Source organism: Ursus maritimus, unplaced genomic scaffold, assembly GCF_017311325.1.
Source record: "Ursus maritimus isolate PB19 unplaced genomic scaffold, ASM1731132v1 scaffold_6, whole genome shotgun sequence".
NCBI classification, from domain to species: domain Eukaryota; kingdom Metazoa; phylum Chordata; class Mammalia; order Carnivora; family Ursidae; genus Ursus; species Ursus maritimus.
The window spans coordinates 35,516,122-35,530,272 of record NW_024426774.1 but is presented as its reverse complement, the minus strand read 5'-3'; the positions used below and the strand labels follow the sequence as shown (position 1 = coordinate 35,530,272).

The following is a 14,151-nucleotide window of genomic DNA, read 5'->3' as shown; positions in this document are numbered from 1 at the left end:
TCCTGGCAGTGCCAGGAGTCCCACGTGGCCTTCCTTCAGGCTCCCCCTGTACCTCGGTAGCCTGGCCGACTGTGTAGACTGAAGCGTCCACGCCAACTGGAACACTGCCCCTTCTTGGGGACACACCACTGTGTATTTGGGCCGGCTCCCAGGCTGGCCACACAAAGCCGTGTTCTTCTGCTTCCAGAGGCTCGGGAGCGGGGCGCAGAACGTCCTTCCCCGGGAGGCTTGGCTTCTGCATCAGGAGCGGGGCTTCCTTGCACTGGTGTTTGTCAGGGTGTTTTGGGGTGTGCAGGAGTCTGAAGCCAAATTTTTTGGCCTATATTGGAGAAGCAAGTTTTGTTATGTAAACATTTGAAGAGGGAGTGGAGGAAGCCAGCATGGAGAGCCCTGGGGGCAGGCAGATGCTTATGCAAAGTCACACGCAGCCCTGTCAGGGACCGCTCATCAGTGCTGCTCAGGTCCTGCCCCGTGAAGACACCTGCCCCTCCTTCTGGCTGTCTCTGTGGGGCACTGGCTCCTCTGTCCTGCCTCCTTTCTTTTGCAACCAGTGCAGCTCCAGAACCCTCCAGCAGCGCCCCAGGTGGACATGCCCACTGATCAGAGTTGTGGGACAGGGAGGCTGTGGCCATTGTCATTTTCCACACTCGGGCCCATGAGGCATCTTCAGCACCTTCATACACCACATGACTTATACGTGACAGCTTTCTTTAAAACAAACAAACAAACAAACAAACTCCCAATATAAACAGAGTAGTTATGGAACCTTGTCCTGCAACCCAATACGGCATTAAAAAAATCCTAAAAAACACAAAAAGCAACTGGATGCTCTGAGTCAGCTGTATGGAGACATTTTGAGTTTCCAGGGTTATTGTGATCCTTCCCTGCCTGGCCTTAGCTCTGGCCCCACTTCCTCTTGCAAACAGGGATAAGGGGCTGGCACTGCCTGCCAGGCCCGGCTCTGCTAGGGCAAAGCCAGAGCAGGACCGTGTTTAACTGAATTCTACAGACCAAATTTTCCTATTATTCCATACTTGCACCGTTGTTAACTATGAAAAATTTTTTTCCTGTTATTTTTGGTGGAAATTGCTCTTCAATAGCCTTTTTATTTATTTATAAAAATTTTTTAACGATTTTATTTATTTGAGAGGGAGGGAGAATGCGAGACAGGAGAGCATGAGCAGAGGGAGAGGGAGAAGCAGGCTTCTCGCTGAGCAGGGAGCCCGATGTGCGGCTTGATTCCAGGACCCCGAGATCATGACCTGAGCGAGCGGAAGGCAGATGCTTAAAGACTGAGCCACCCAGGCGCCCTTCAATAGCCTTTTAAATGACAAAGCCAACAGATAGAAAACATAAAGGGACAAAGGAGAAAATAAAAAATGAACCATAATCCTACCATCCAGAGATAGCCATTTTTGACCTTTTGTAATATTTCCGGTTATGTGTACACACACACACGCACACGGGTATACACATTTTATTGCAGTCTTGAAATTGTTGTGTACGTAATTTTGTATAGCCAGAGCTTTCCACTTAACTTTAGAGCACAGCTATGCTTCTCTGTCATTACATGTTCTTGAAATCACCCTCTTGAAATCACTGCTGTTTCCTCCATCGTATGGACGTACCGCCATTTGTTTAACCATTCCCACCTTGTGAGGCAAGTACACTGCTGCCAACATTTTTGTAACCGTATATAATGCTTCAGTGAACATCTTTGCAAATAAATCCAAGTTTCAGACTTGTGCCTAGCAGTGGATTGCCAGAAGGTCAGTGAGGGGTAGAACCAGGATTGCCAAATTGCTTTCCAGAACAGCGATCCCAAACACGGATGGGTGAGGCTTGGGTGCACGTCAGCCACCTTTGCTGGGGACTGTGGAGGTGTCACAATTGTCCATCTTGATTTTTGCTTTCTTCCTGTCACTCCTGAGGTGATGTGAGAAATCAAGATTTGACTTGTTGCTTTAAGGCCAAAAGAGAGTAAGAAAATGAATGCTTATTGAGAATGTACCGTGTGTGGCACCCTGTGGAAACAACGATAACAATAACATGATGCCTGGGAAGGAGCTATTTTTGGAACATTCCACACAATTGGCTTCATGAAGTCTTTACTAACATCTTTATTATTTTCACTTTTAGGGTACCTGGGTTTTAAAGACTTTGTATAGGAGGTGAAGTCATATAAATCACCCAAGTTGTGGTAAGCAGTAATGTCCAGTGGGCATTCTTACTTCTGGTTTTCTCTGTTCCTGATCAACCAGCCGTCAGTCCTGGGCACACTTAGGCCCAGGCTGGATGCTTCCTCCGAGCAATGTCAAAATTGTCACTTTGCACATGATTCTAAGTACGTAGACTCCAAAGAAGGCCCTGCTGGGGGGTCTAGGGAAGGTGCGTTGGCTTTCTGAGGTGATTTTTCTCTTTCCTTTAGGTTTGGATGTTTTTCCCCCCTGCAAACTGCTAAGTTCAGAGTCTCGGGGGGTGAAGTAGATTCTGAGCACTGGAGACGTGGAACACAATGATTCTCAAATTCAGGCTTATTTCTTTCAATACCCATAAAAAAGATGTGTAGAAACGTCTTTGCTAAAACCATGACACTTGCAGCCAGCCAGCCAGCCACACACGCAGCCCACGTTCAAAGTGGTGAAGTAATGTGACCGACGGTGCTGGGGAGACGGCCCAAAGAGTGCCTTCCAGGAGGCAAGCCCCTGGTCTGAGGGTTACACCGCCTGCCACCGGCTTCTTCCTCAGACGCCCCGGTGCCAAGGATCACCCTGGGGCAGAGGGTCTAGCATTAGACCCTCCAAGCTCCTTTCTCTCTGGGGTGCTTGCCTCTGCCCCACACCGGCAGGAAAGTGAGAAACGGCCCGTTGTGCTGCACGCCGGCGTGGGACGCCCCAAAACAACACGGTAGCATCTGATGTTCGCAGGATTGATGGGGGGCTCCAAGTGCTGCTTATGTGGCCCTGTAAACATTACGCAATCTCACTCAGCCTCAGCTTCCTCATCTATAAAACGGGCTCATAGAACTGCCCCCCTCTTAAGTTGGTTGTGATCCTGTACTGAAAGATCGTAGATTGGAAATGTAGCATAAAAGCTTACAAGGTGCTGGGTGAATATTGCCTTTCTTGTGTCTCATCCCACAGAACAATCAACAGGGGAGCACAGGCAACAACCTAGGAGCACCTAGGGTGCTTCTAATGGCGGGCTTTCAGTATGTGGAGAGGCTTCGGAGGGAGATATTTTTCTCTAAGCACAGAGATATTCTTGTGCCCTCAGACCATGTCCACACCACAGGCATGATTCAGGGCAGTTCCTTCCCATGGGGTTTGGAGTCCCCATTCCTCCTCACCCTGGTGCCCCAGGGAGTCCCTTTTGATTCGTGTCCTCTGTGTCTTCCCTGAGTCCCCGTAGGCTGCCTTGGCTGAGAGCCCGAGGCCTGTGCTCGTGGGTCAGCTATCAGGCAGAGGTGCTCCCTGGGTACCTCAGCCGTGTGGGGAATGGCAGGGAGCCGTCAGGTGCGGGGTACGGAACAGCAGGTGCATGGAGCGTCTAGAGGCCCACGGGCAGTGCCAGGCCATGGGCAGACAGAGGTGGGGCTGTCCCCTCTCCTGCTGTGACCTCAATACTATTATCAGACCAAAAGCAGGAGACTCTGATGGGGGCAGAGGGCCCAGCTTCCCCCGGGGCAGTCTCAGGAACGGGCAACTTCATAGGCCAGGGCCACCAGCCCCAGGAAGGCAGCCCTTGGCTTGTGGCCTGGGGCCCAGTTCCCGCCGGGTGTGACCACGCCACCTGAGCTGCATGACACAGAGCTGGTGATTGTCATGCCGCTGTCTCTTGCAGGATGGCTCTGGGGCCTGCCTGGCCCGGGGGCAATCTTGGAAAACTGGGCTTCTGACAGTTAGCCCTACTGACAAGGAAAAGGGCCTTGACCTGGGCCTGCTGTGTGGCAGTCCGTCTGCTAATAGGATGTTACTGAGCCCAGGACTGATTTGGAGCTTACTAACCCTGCTTCCAGAACTGGGCTTGTGTTGTGCCTATCCTGGAGGCTGTATTTTTTTTTTTTTATTAAAAAAAAAAAAAGAATATCTTACTCAGGGTGTAAGTAACTCTTCACAGCTAATCCCAGTGTAGAGACGAGTGAATGTTCTTGGTGTTTTTTCGAGGTTTCTTAAAGGAAATCTCTCACCGTTCTCTTGGGCGTGGCACTTGGCTGCTGGGAACAGACACAGTTTATCTTGCAGAGGAAACTGTTTTGCAAGAGGTTTCCCACAATTATGGTCTGAGGGAGGGTCCCTGCCAGCTTTTCTTAGTCATTTGGGCTCGGGGGAAGGTGGGTTTTTGTTGTTGTTGTTCGCCTTTTTTTTTTTATCTGAAGGCAGGAGCCATCTGGGAGTAGGCACACATGGGTAATTACCCCGAGTTAGGGAGACAAAAGGATTGCTGATCAGCAGCTCTCAGGGCTGCTGCAGGTGGCTGATGGCTTTTGGTGGAATGTCACAAAGTACTCAGGCTGCAGGGTGAGTCAGAAATCCTTAGGTCACTTGTGGTTTTCTTTCATGGTTTTGCTGTGACTATTAACTTGTTTTTACTTAACAAGAAAAACAGGTGTTTGGGTGTCTGTTTGAAATAGTGCTGCCCTCTCTTAGCAGCTTACTGTAGTCACATGGCTGTCCCAGTTTGGTCGACACTAAATAGATAACCATAAATGAGGGAGGACCAGCAAACCCTTTAGACAGGGCCTCCTGGGACACTCAGATCCTTGTGATGCTCATGAGGAGGGAAAGTGAGCTTGGAGTCATCCATCCTTTGATGAATTTGAATTGCCGGCTCAGTGAGCGGCCCCCAGGGCCCTCACACACCCCTCTGGAGCTCAATCCCCCTTTGGAAGTGAGTGCCTGTGATCTGCCCCTGGCTCTGATTTTTCTGTATCCTGCCCGGATGAGCTGGCAGCTCTCACCTTGACTTCTGGTGCTTTTTGGATGGAAATAAAAGCAGCACATTTGTCCAAACACAGTGTTGGGCTTTCTTTGCCCCTGGCCAGGCACCCAGGCTCTGCAGCGTTTCCACTCCCGCTACCATGGGCGCGCACACTCCGAATCCCCAGTACCAGGAGAGAACGCCTGCCTCCCCAACTGCGGGAGCTCACTGCTTCCCTCTGGTCCTCAGGCCTGAAAAGATGAGTTTCAGGCTTCACTGCAAAGCCCTTCAGAAATGGGAATATTTGGTTCCAATCAAATCTGCTCTCTTCACAGGAGTGAAAGTGATGGGAGGTGCCAGATGGGGCCCTCAGCCTTGGGACTGGAAGTCTCTAGACTCTGCCAGACAAACACAGACTAGGAACCTTTTTTTTTTTTTTTTTTTTTTTTTTACCAGGAGTTAAAGGTGGCCCCCAAATGTCCTCCTTTGACCCCATTCCCCCCGGACCTGCATTATACCTGTCTGTGGCCTTTAGACACGGAGTTCTTCAGGGTTGGGCTTTTAATTCACAGCTTGGAGCACAGGCGGCTGGGCAGCCAAATAGCAACTGCCCAGGGCACACCTTCCTGGTCCTCTGCCACCAAGCCGAACCCCAAGGCTGTGGGCCCCCTGGAAATCATGGGGTGCTCAGACTTTCCCTTCTATGGCAGGGAGCTCCAGAGATTTGCTGCCTCACCACATCACCGCAGGAAGAATCAGTGTGGCGGGTGAGTCAGACATTGGGGTCATTAGAAATGAATGTCGCAGGAGTTGCTTTCGAGGGAGGGAGCCGGCGGGCGCAGCGCTGCAGCCGGGGAAACCGCTCTACAAGTCACCTCTGCCCCCACCCCGGCCGTGTCCTCAGTCGTGTCCTCAGTCCTCGACCAACCGTGCCTGGCACGTAGCAGTCAGTTGATCGGTCGGAGGGATTGTTCTCTTTGGGAGGTGAGAGGTGGCGCGGGTGGGGCACCTGTCAGTGCGTCACGGGTCACTTTCAGGGCCATCTTTTATCTTCTTCTTCCCCGTTTGTAGTTCTTGGAGGGACACGTCAGCAGGACGGCAAGTAGGACACCTGGGCTGCTGTGAATGAGTGAGTGCATGGGGGGGGGGCTCGCGCCGGGGGTGGGGGGGTGGGCTGCCCGTGGGAAGCGGGGCTGGCGCCTGGCCAACCTGACTGAACCCTCGTCAGTGAGAGGGCAGCCAGCCGATGCAAATGCGGGGGCAAGTGGCTTGTGGATAGAGGGATGTGGAACTTCATCAGGACGAGGCCCAGAGCGCACTGGAAGCTGCCCTTGCGGCAGATGAGTTTGCTTTAGTCTTTACGATGCCCATGTTCGGGGAGTAACTGTGTCCGCACTGCAGCCCCCGCCAGGCCTGTGGTCAGGCGGCTGAGGGTGGCTCCTCACCCCGGCTGATGACGCTGTAACCAGCCACCGTGCAAAGGTCTCAGGTCTGCTGGCACAGGAGCACCCCGACCCCTGAGGGGGTGGGTGCGGCTGGCTGGTGAGGCGTCTGCCCTGCTGCCTGCACTCAAGGGCGGTGGTGGCCCCGCTCAGCCTTCTGCCCCCCTCCCCCAGGACACCTGTCATGCTGGCTGGCACCATGAAAACCCTGAGAGCTAGCGGCCCAGGCTCAGAGGTGGGCAAGGGTCTTAAAATCCATATGAGCCATTCCTAAGGTTTCCCTTGATTTGACCAGCATTGATTGAGCACCTACTGTATATGGGGAACTGTATCAGAATCAAAAAGAGGTAGCTGTTGCTGGTAACAGGTGGGCCAAGATATTCAAACAGGAGTTGCTGTCCTGCTCCCTGGAGCCTGAAGGAGTTCTTAGAGAAATGGCGGGGGCGGGGGCCGGCAGTGGTTCTCAGAAAATGCCAGCAGAAGAGAAATGTTAATCCTTCTACTATAAAAACCGGATCCTTAGTTTTTGTCTGTCTGGTGGTAGCTCTAGGAACAGAATCATGCCAGATGCTTGCTTGCTGCTCACCTGCCTGGTCTGATATTCCCATCTAAGATCAGGCATGGACACGAAGCATGGAGGGTTGGTGCCCAGAAGAGGGACCTGGAGGAGGGGAGACCCCCCTGTCCCAAATCCTTGATGCCTCCTCCTACTCTGTCTTATGGGCTTCCAAAGAAACCAAGGCGCGTCTGGGGTGAGCTTTGCTCTGTGTGTATCCTCCTCCCTCTCCTCCCTGTGCTGGGCAGTGCATGGTCTTTCCTCTCCCAGCACGCCAAATGGCCACAATCTCTCCCCCCTCTAGAGTCAATACTCCCCCAAAACAACTTCTCACTTTGTGCCAAGCAGCGTGTGGCCAGGGGAGAGACAGCCAGGCTGGGCCTGTTCCCAGGGAACACTTCCTTCAGGAGAGAGAAAGGACACAGTGAGCCCAGTGCGGACCCTCCCAGCACAGGCTGAATACCCCAACTCTGAGCAGCTGAGAGTTGCAAACATGTGGGAGGCGTTGTCATTTGGGCCTTCCTTCCTGAGGCTGGGCCAGCTCACTCTTTTGAGCTAACGCTTCAGCACAGTGTCTTGGAGAAAATGGTGGATGGACCCCCACACCCCTACAGTGTTGAGATAAACACTTTGTTTATCTTCACCCAGCTTGCTGACCTGCCCCAGGGAGGAGTTGTGTCACAACTGACTGGGGAGACTGGTGAGAACCTGAACACGCTGGACTACAATTACAAGGGAATATGGCCACCATGTTGTTTCATTAATGTTCTCTTTTTTGCATCCCATGCACACATGACCATGAGTCTCACCCACTGGGAGGAAGGGCAAGGGCTCTTCTCTGTTTTCTTTCCAGATGGGAAGCACATCTGGGGTAGAACCAGTCTTTTTGACATCCCATTTCTGTCCTACCATCTGCTGGACCTATGGGCCTGGCATAATATTCCAAACAGTACTTAGCAGAACCAGACCCCTTCTGGAAGTTCCAAGGCCTAGAATTGAATGTGATGCTAGGAGCCCCCAGCTTGCCTTCTGGGACCAACCAGGTTCTCCAATCCAGCTTTTTCACAGAGCTGTGAACTTTGCAAGTTTTAGGCCATGTCATCCTTATTTTCATCAAGTTTGTTTCCTGCACAGGCTGTAAGATTTCAGTGAAATTCAAGTTTTCTTGAGCGTTGATTAGTCACAAATGCTATTAGGAGAGACAATATTCATTAACAAGTTTGCCTCCATGTCCTTGTTGTAGTAACACCTTACAGTCTGCTTTGGCCTCATAGGCCAGTCTCTGCTCCCTGGTGTCTGGGGCCTCAGCTGGGGAGACACAAAGGCTGGTGGTGATGGGAGCTGAGGCCTGGAATCATCAGAAGGCTTGTTTGTAATTGTGGTGGTTGATGTCAGCTATCAGCAGGGACCTTATCTCTGGCACTGTCACCTGGAACACCTAGGTGTGGCCTGGCCTTTCAGCATGGTGGCCTCAGAGGGGTCGGACTTCTTACATGGGCCTCAGGGTTCTGGCTGCAGGTGGAAACTGCATCACCTTTTATGCCCTAGCTTTGGAAACCAGGTGTGACCCTTTTGCTGCATGCTTTTGGTTGAAAACAAGTCCCAAGCCTGCCCAGATCAAGAAGAAAGGAATTAGATCCTACCTCCTGATGGAGGAATGCAACGTTTTGGAAAGACCCTTGGGGTGGGAGGTATTCTTGTGGCCATCTTTGGAAACACAGTCTGCCATAGAACAATCAGCGAGGAGGAAAATGTAGAAGTTTCCCATTTTGTGTGTCTCATTCTACCAGCAGGCACAAGGTTGAGAAGAGCAAAACTGGGGAAATTCTCAGGAGCAGCCAGTAATGAAAAGGGTGGTGGGTTTCTCATACAGTGGACCAGAAAACACCTGTGTGGAGACCAGGGGACTCAGGGACCCTTGCTTTGGAACATTGTTTGCTGGTAACGTCCATTCTGGACTCTTAAATCTGAGTTCTTGTGTTATGCAACAAAGCATCCCTCCCCTTGCCATTTCGGGCCAAAAACACACCACAAAGAGTAGTGACAGTTTTCCATTAAGGTATTTTGTGCAGTGTGTGGGGGCCAGTGCCTGTGCAGCAAATGAGGCTGTGATCATTGCATGACTTTCTCATAGTCTTTAATAAGGGGCCCATACAGGAGTGGTGCGTCCTTTCTCTTCTTTAGACAGAAGATGGAATCCATCACGGTTTCCTTCTTTCTTTCTTTTTTTTTTACTTTGTAAAAAAAATGTTCTTTTTAAGATTTTACTTATTTATTTGACAGAGAGAGAGATTGAGAATGAGCCAGGGGGAAAGGCAGAGGGAGATAGAGAAGCAGACTCCTCGCTGAGCAGTGAGTCTGACTCGGGGCTTGATCCCAGCACCCTGGGAGTTGAAGGCAGATTCTTAACTGACTAAGCCACCCAGGTGCCCATCCATGAAGGTTTCTATCTGATTACTGCTGTGAGGATTTAAAAAGTTGACCCCAACTCTTATGAGTGATTCCTAAGAGGCAAGGAATTTTGTGATTATAATTTTAATATTAATCAGTTGAATATCTATTCAAATGGATAGAAAACTGCCTTATTCTAAATACTTTATATTTTAATGACTTTTTTTAATATTGTTTTGGGCATCTGATACATAAACACATCTTACGGGCGATAAACATAATTATTCAAAAAAAAATCTATGATCCAAGGATTCTTTTAATACCATCTTCTTGGGCCTGTTCATGTAGGAAAGAAAGTTCATGCCTCCATTATCTGAACTGAAGTGAATGGAGATATCTCAGGGGCAAGTAAATTTGGTCTAAAGCCCAGGTGGCTTATTGTAGGGCTTTTTAAAAAAATTTTTGTGGCTATCATGTTTTGATATTTAAATGCTAGATTCAAAGCAGTAGCTTTGTGGGGGGCCTTGCGTACAATGTGGAATGCCAGGAAATGGCCACACGTGGGTGTATGTTCTCCACTGGATGCATCCAAGACCAGGGGGACGCTGAGGTCTGCCAGCTTCAATGCCAACATCAAGCAAGCAGATGGCGCTGGCAATGTTAGCAGCCATTAAAAATCATGTTTTTCAAGAATATTTAATGACACAGGGAAATATGATCTAATGTGAAGTGAATTGCATCAATACTCCGAACTGTGTACCAACTGTATCTGGTGGATCAGCTGTAATAACATGGGCCGGAGGCAGAGCCAGCCAAACCCTGCTTACTCATTTTCCAGGAAGGGGGGATGGGGAAGAAGCCCCAACAGAAGCTGCAGAGCCCTGGAAGTTCAGCTAAGGCCTGACGGGGTCAGAGTGTGGGGAGGATCTTGATGGGCAAGAAGGAGGCGAGGCTGGTGGGAAAGAGATTAGGGGAACACAGTAGAAAAAATTTGTCACTGTAGACAAAGCTTACCACCATCGACAAGGTTCATCACTGGAGACCAAGTTCATCACTGTAGACCATGTTCATCACTGTAGACCGTGTTCATCACTGTAGACCGTGTTCATCACTGTAGACCATGTTCATCACTGTAGACCGTGTTCATCACTGTAGACCGTGTTCATCACTGTAGACCGTGTTCATCACTGGAGAGAGTGTTCATCACTGGAGACAAGGTTCATCACTGGAGACAAGGTTCATCACTGTAGACCGTGTTCATCACTGGAGACCGTGTTCATCACTGGAGACCGTGTTCATCACTGGAGACCGTGTTCATCACTGGAGACCGTGTTCATCACTGGAGACCAGGTTCATCACTGGAGACCGTGTTCATCACTGTAGACAGTGTTCATCACTGGAGACTGTGTTCATCACTGGAGACAATGTTCATCACTGGAGACCATGTTCATCACTGTAGGCAAAGTTCACCACTGTGTGCTGTTTCTCCATGAGCGGGCCCTGTTGTGTTATCCCACATCTGTCCTACCCCTTTGACTGGAGGCCATCAGTTGCTACCCTCTTTTTTGGCAGTTCCTTTAGGTGCCCCTAAAGTCCTGTCTGCATGGTTCTTAATTTCTTTCTTTTTTTTCTTTTTTTTCCCCTTTTTTTTAGAGAGAGAGAGAGAGCATGCACACGAGTTGGGGGGGGTAGAGGGAGAAGGAGAGATAATCTTAAGAAGGCTCCACGCACAGCACAGAGCCTGACCTGGGGGTCAATCTCACGACCCTGAGATCATGACCTGAGCCAAAATTGAAAGTTGGACCCTTGAATGACAGAGCCACCCAGGCGCCCTTTCATGGTTCTTATTTTTATTTTAGACTACTATTTGCAAGGCAGCTTGAAAGCAGTTTAGTCCCATGACTAAATGGTCAGTTTAAACGAATCTACAAGCTTCAAAAGTAAGTTGCACCCCTAATTTTCAATTGTCCACTCTGATAGCTATAAATAACTTGCTTTGGGAAGCGCCGTTCATCTCTGCCGACTTAGTATATTCATATGAATGGAATCTATTAACACAGATCTGTGTGGCCTTTGCAGACAGTGGTGTTTATTTATTTTCAGCCATCAGTTTGGATAGATATAAAAAGAAAGGAAAGGGGTGCCTGGGTGGCTCAGTCGGTTAAGCATCTGCCTTCGGCTCAGGTCATGATTCCTGGGTCCTGGGATCGAGCCCTGCGTCAGGCTCCCTGCTCAGTGGGGGGTCTGCTTCTCCCTCTCCTTCTGACCTTCTCCACTGCTCAGGCTCTCCTGCTCTCTCTCTCCCTCTCAAATAAATTAAAAAAAAAAAAAAAGGAAATTGGTTCGCCTTAAGAAGGTGAGGAGATGGAAAAGAACAGATTCTGTTGCCCAAGTGGCTGTTTCTGTGTGCCATGGGCCCACCGTTGCCACCCCTGCAATCCCAGGATTACCCAAGGAGAGAATGAGAAGGCGGGTGGGGGGTTCAGGTTTTCCATCAGGGGCCTGACAACCCTCACAGCTCAGAGGTTCGGCCACCTGAGTGGTATCCAGGCAGAGGGCAACCTCACGCTTGCTTCTCAGGCAAGTTCCCTGGGCCTCTTCCTCCAATGGTTAATAACAGGCGTCAGTGCATTAATCGGTATTGGTCTAATTCCTTCTGAGGGAAAAGTTTTGAACATTCTTGTAAAAAAAAAAAACAACAAGAAAAAAAGCATGTATTATTTTAGGAGGAATACATGTTCCCTGTTGAAGATTCGCTTATTGACTCTTTGCTATAAATCCTTCTGGTTCTTTTATTTCTTTACATTTTTATTCTGGAATCTTTATGGAGTCACAGAAAGTTGCAAAGAGAGTGCAAAGGCTTCCTGTGGACCCTCCCTCTAGTCACCCTACTGGTTACATCTCACGTAATTATAGTCCGCTACCAAAACCGGGAAACTGGCCTGGGTACTGTGCGTGTGTGGTTTTATGCCATTTTATGACATGTATAGATTCCTGAAAGTGCCAACCCAGCCGAGATGCAGACCTGCTCCATCACCATCCCTAGCCCCTAGCTACCACTAATCTGTTTTCCACATCTGTATGTTTGTTATTTTGGAAAGTTATGTAAGTGGAATTATAGAGTATGTGACCATTTGAAACTGCAGCTTTTTACTCAGCAGAATTCCCCTGAGGCCCCTCCAAGTTGTGTGTGCCCATAGTCCGTTCCTTTTTATTGCCAAATAGTACTCTGTTGTGATGGTTGATTTTATGTGTTAACTTGGTTAGGTCAAGATATTGACCCAGAGTGTTGGTCAAATAGTATTCTAGATGTTTCTGTGAAGGGTTTTTGTTTAGTTTTGTTTCAGTTTTTTGTTTTTGTTTTGTTTTTGTTTTTTTTAATCAGATATCTTTATTATTTTTTTAAATGCTAGAGCTTAAAGGAATTCTAATATTTATTTATTTTTTATAATTTTTATTTTGTTATATTAGTCACCATACAGTACATCCCCAGTTTTTGATGCAATGTTCCATGATTCATTGTTTGCATATAACACCCAGTGCACCATGCAATACGTGCCCTCCTTAATACCCATCACCAGCCTATCCCAATCCCCCACCCCCCTCCCCTCTGAAGCCCTCGGTTTGTTTCCCAGAGTTCACGGTCTCTCATGGTTCATTCCCCCTTCTGTTTACCCCCCCTTCATTCTTCCCTTCCTTCTCCTACTGATCTTCTTATTTCTCATGTTCCATAAATGAGTGAAACCATATGATAATTGTCTTTCTCTGCTTGACTTATTTCACTTAGCATAATCTCCTCCAGTCCCGAGATTAACCTTTAAATCAGCAGACTTTGAGTAAAGCAGATTATCTTCCATAATGTCCATGGGCCTCATCCAATCAGTTGAAGGTCTTAAGAGAAAAAAGACTGACTTCCCCCAAGAAAGAGGGAATTCTGTCAGCAGATTTCTTCGGGTTTGAGCTGCAACATCTACTCTTCCCTGGGTTTCCAGCCTGCTGGCCTGCTCTGCAGATCTTGGGCTTGTCAGCTTCTGTAATTCCATGAACCACTTCCTTCAACTCTCTCTCCATATATCTGAATCCGTAGAGGTCCGGCTGATCTACCAATACTATGGTTGTGCAGTTTGTTTAGCTATTCACCCACTGCTGGACATTTTGGATTATTTTGTTTTTGGGTATTACATATAAAAAAGCAAAAATATAAAACTTGTGTATAAGTTTTCATGTGAACATATATTCATGGGATTTGTGATCTTACACTTGTTGATGGTGGACTACATTGATTGATTTTTAAGTATTGTACCAACTTTGTATCTCTGAAATAAACCCTGCTTGATCATGTGATATTCTTTTTATATACTGCTAAGTCTTATTTATTAATATTTTGTTGAGAATTTTAACATCTATATCCATGAGCTATTTTGGTTTGGAGTTTTCTTTTTTTGTACTGTCTTTATCTGATTTGATATTAGGTAATACTAGGTTCATAAAACAAATTGGGAAGTGTTCCCTTCTTTTCTGTTTTCTGGAAGAAATCATGTAAAATTTGTGTTAAATTTTTTTTAACATATGTTAAAATTTCCTTCAGTGAAATCATCTGGGCCTGGAGGTTTCTTTTTAGGGAGTTTTTAAATTAAGAGTTAAATTTATTTATTAGTTGTAGGTCTATTCATAGTATCTGTTTCATCTTGTGGGAGTTGTGGTAGTTGGTAAATAAAGGTTTATTTCACTTAAGTTGTCAAATTTACGCAGGTAATGTTTCATAGTATTTATTATTCAAGTAATGTCTGCTGTATCTGTAGTTTTGTCCCATTTCATAGGTGATATTGGTAACTTGTGTCT

General features: G+C 48.0%; 1 long non-coding RNA gene across 1 annotated transcript; it reads left to right on the top strand.

Annotated features, from left to right (window-relative positions):
* Positions 1 to 5,891: 5,891 nt before the first annotated feature.
* On the top strand, positions 5,892 to 7,595 carry LOC121100941. The gene is made up of 3 exons (XR_005832713.1): positions 5,892 to 5,904; positions 5,992 to 6,049; positions 7,567 to 7,595. It is a non-coding gene; the product is annotated as an uncharacterized LOC121100941 (long non-coding RNA).
* The last annotated feature ends 6,556 nt before the right edge of the window (positions 7,596 to 14,151 follow it).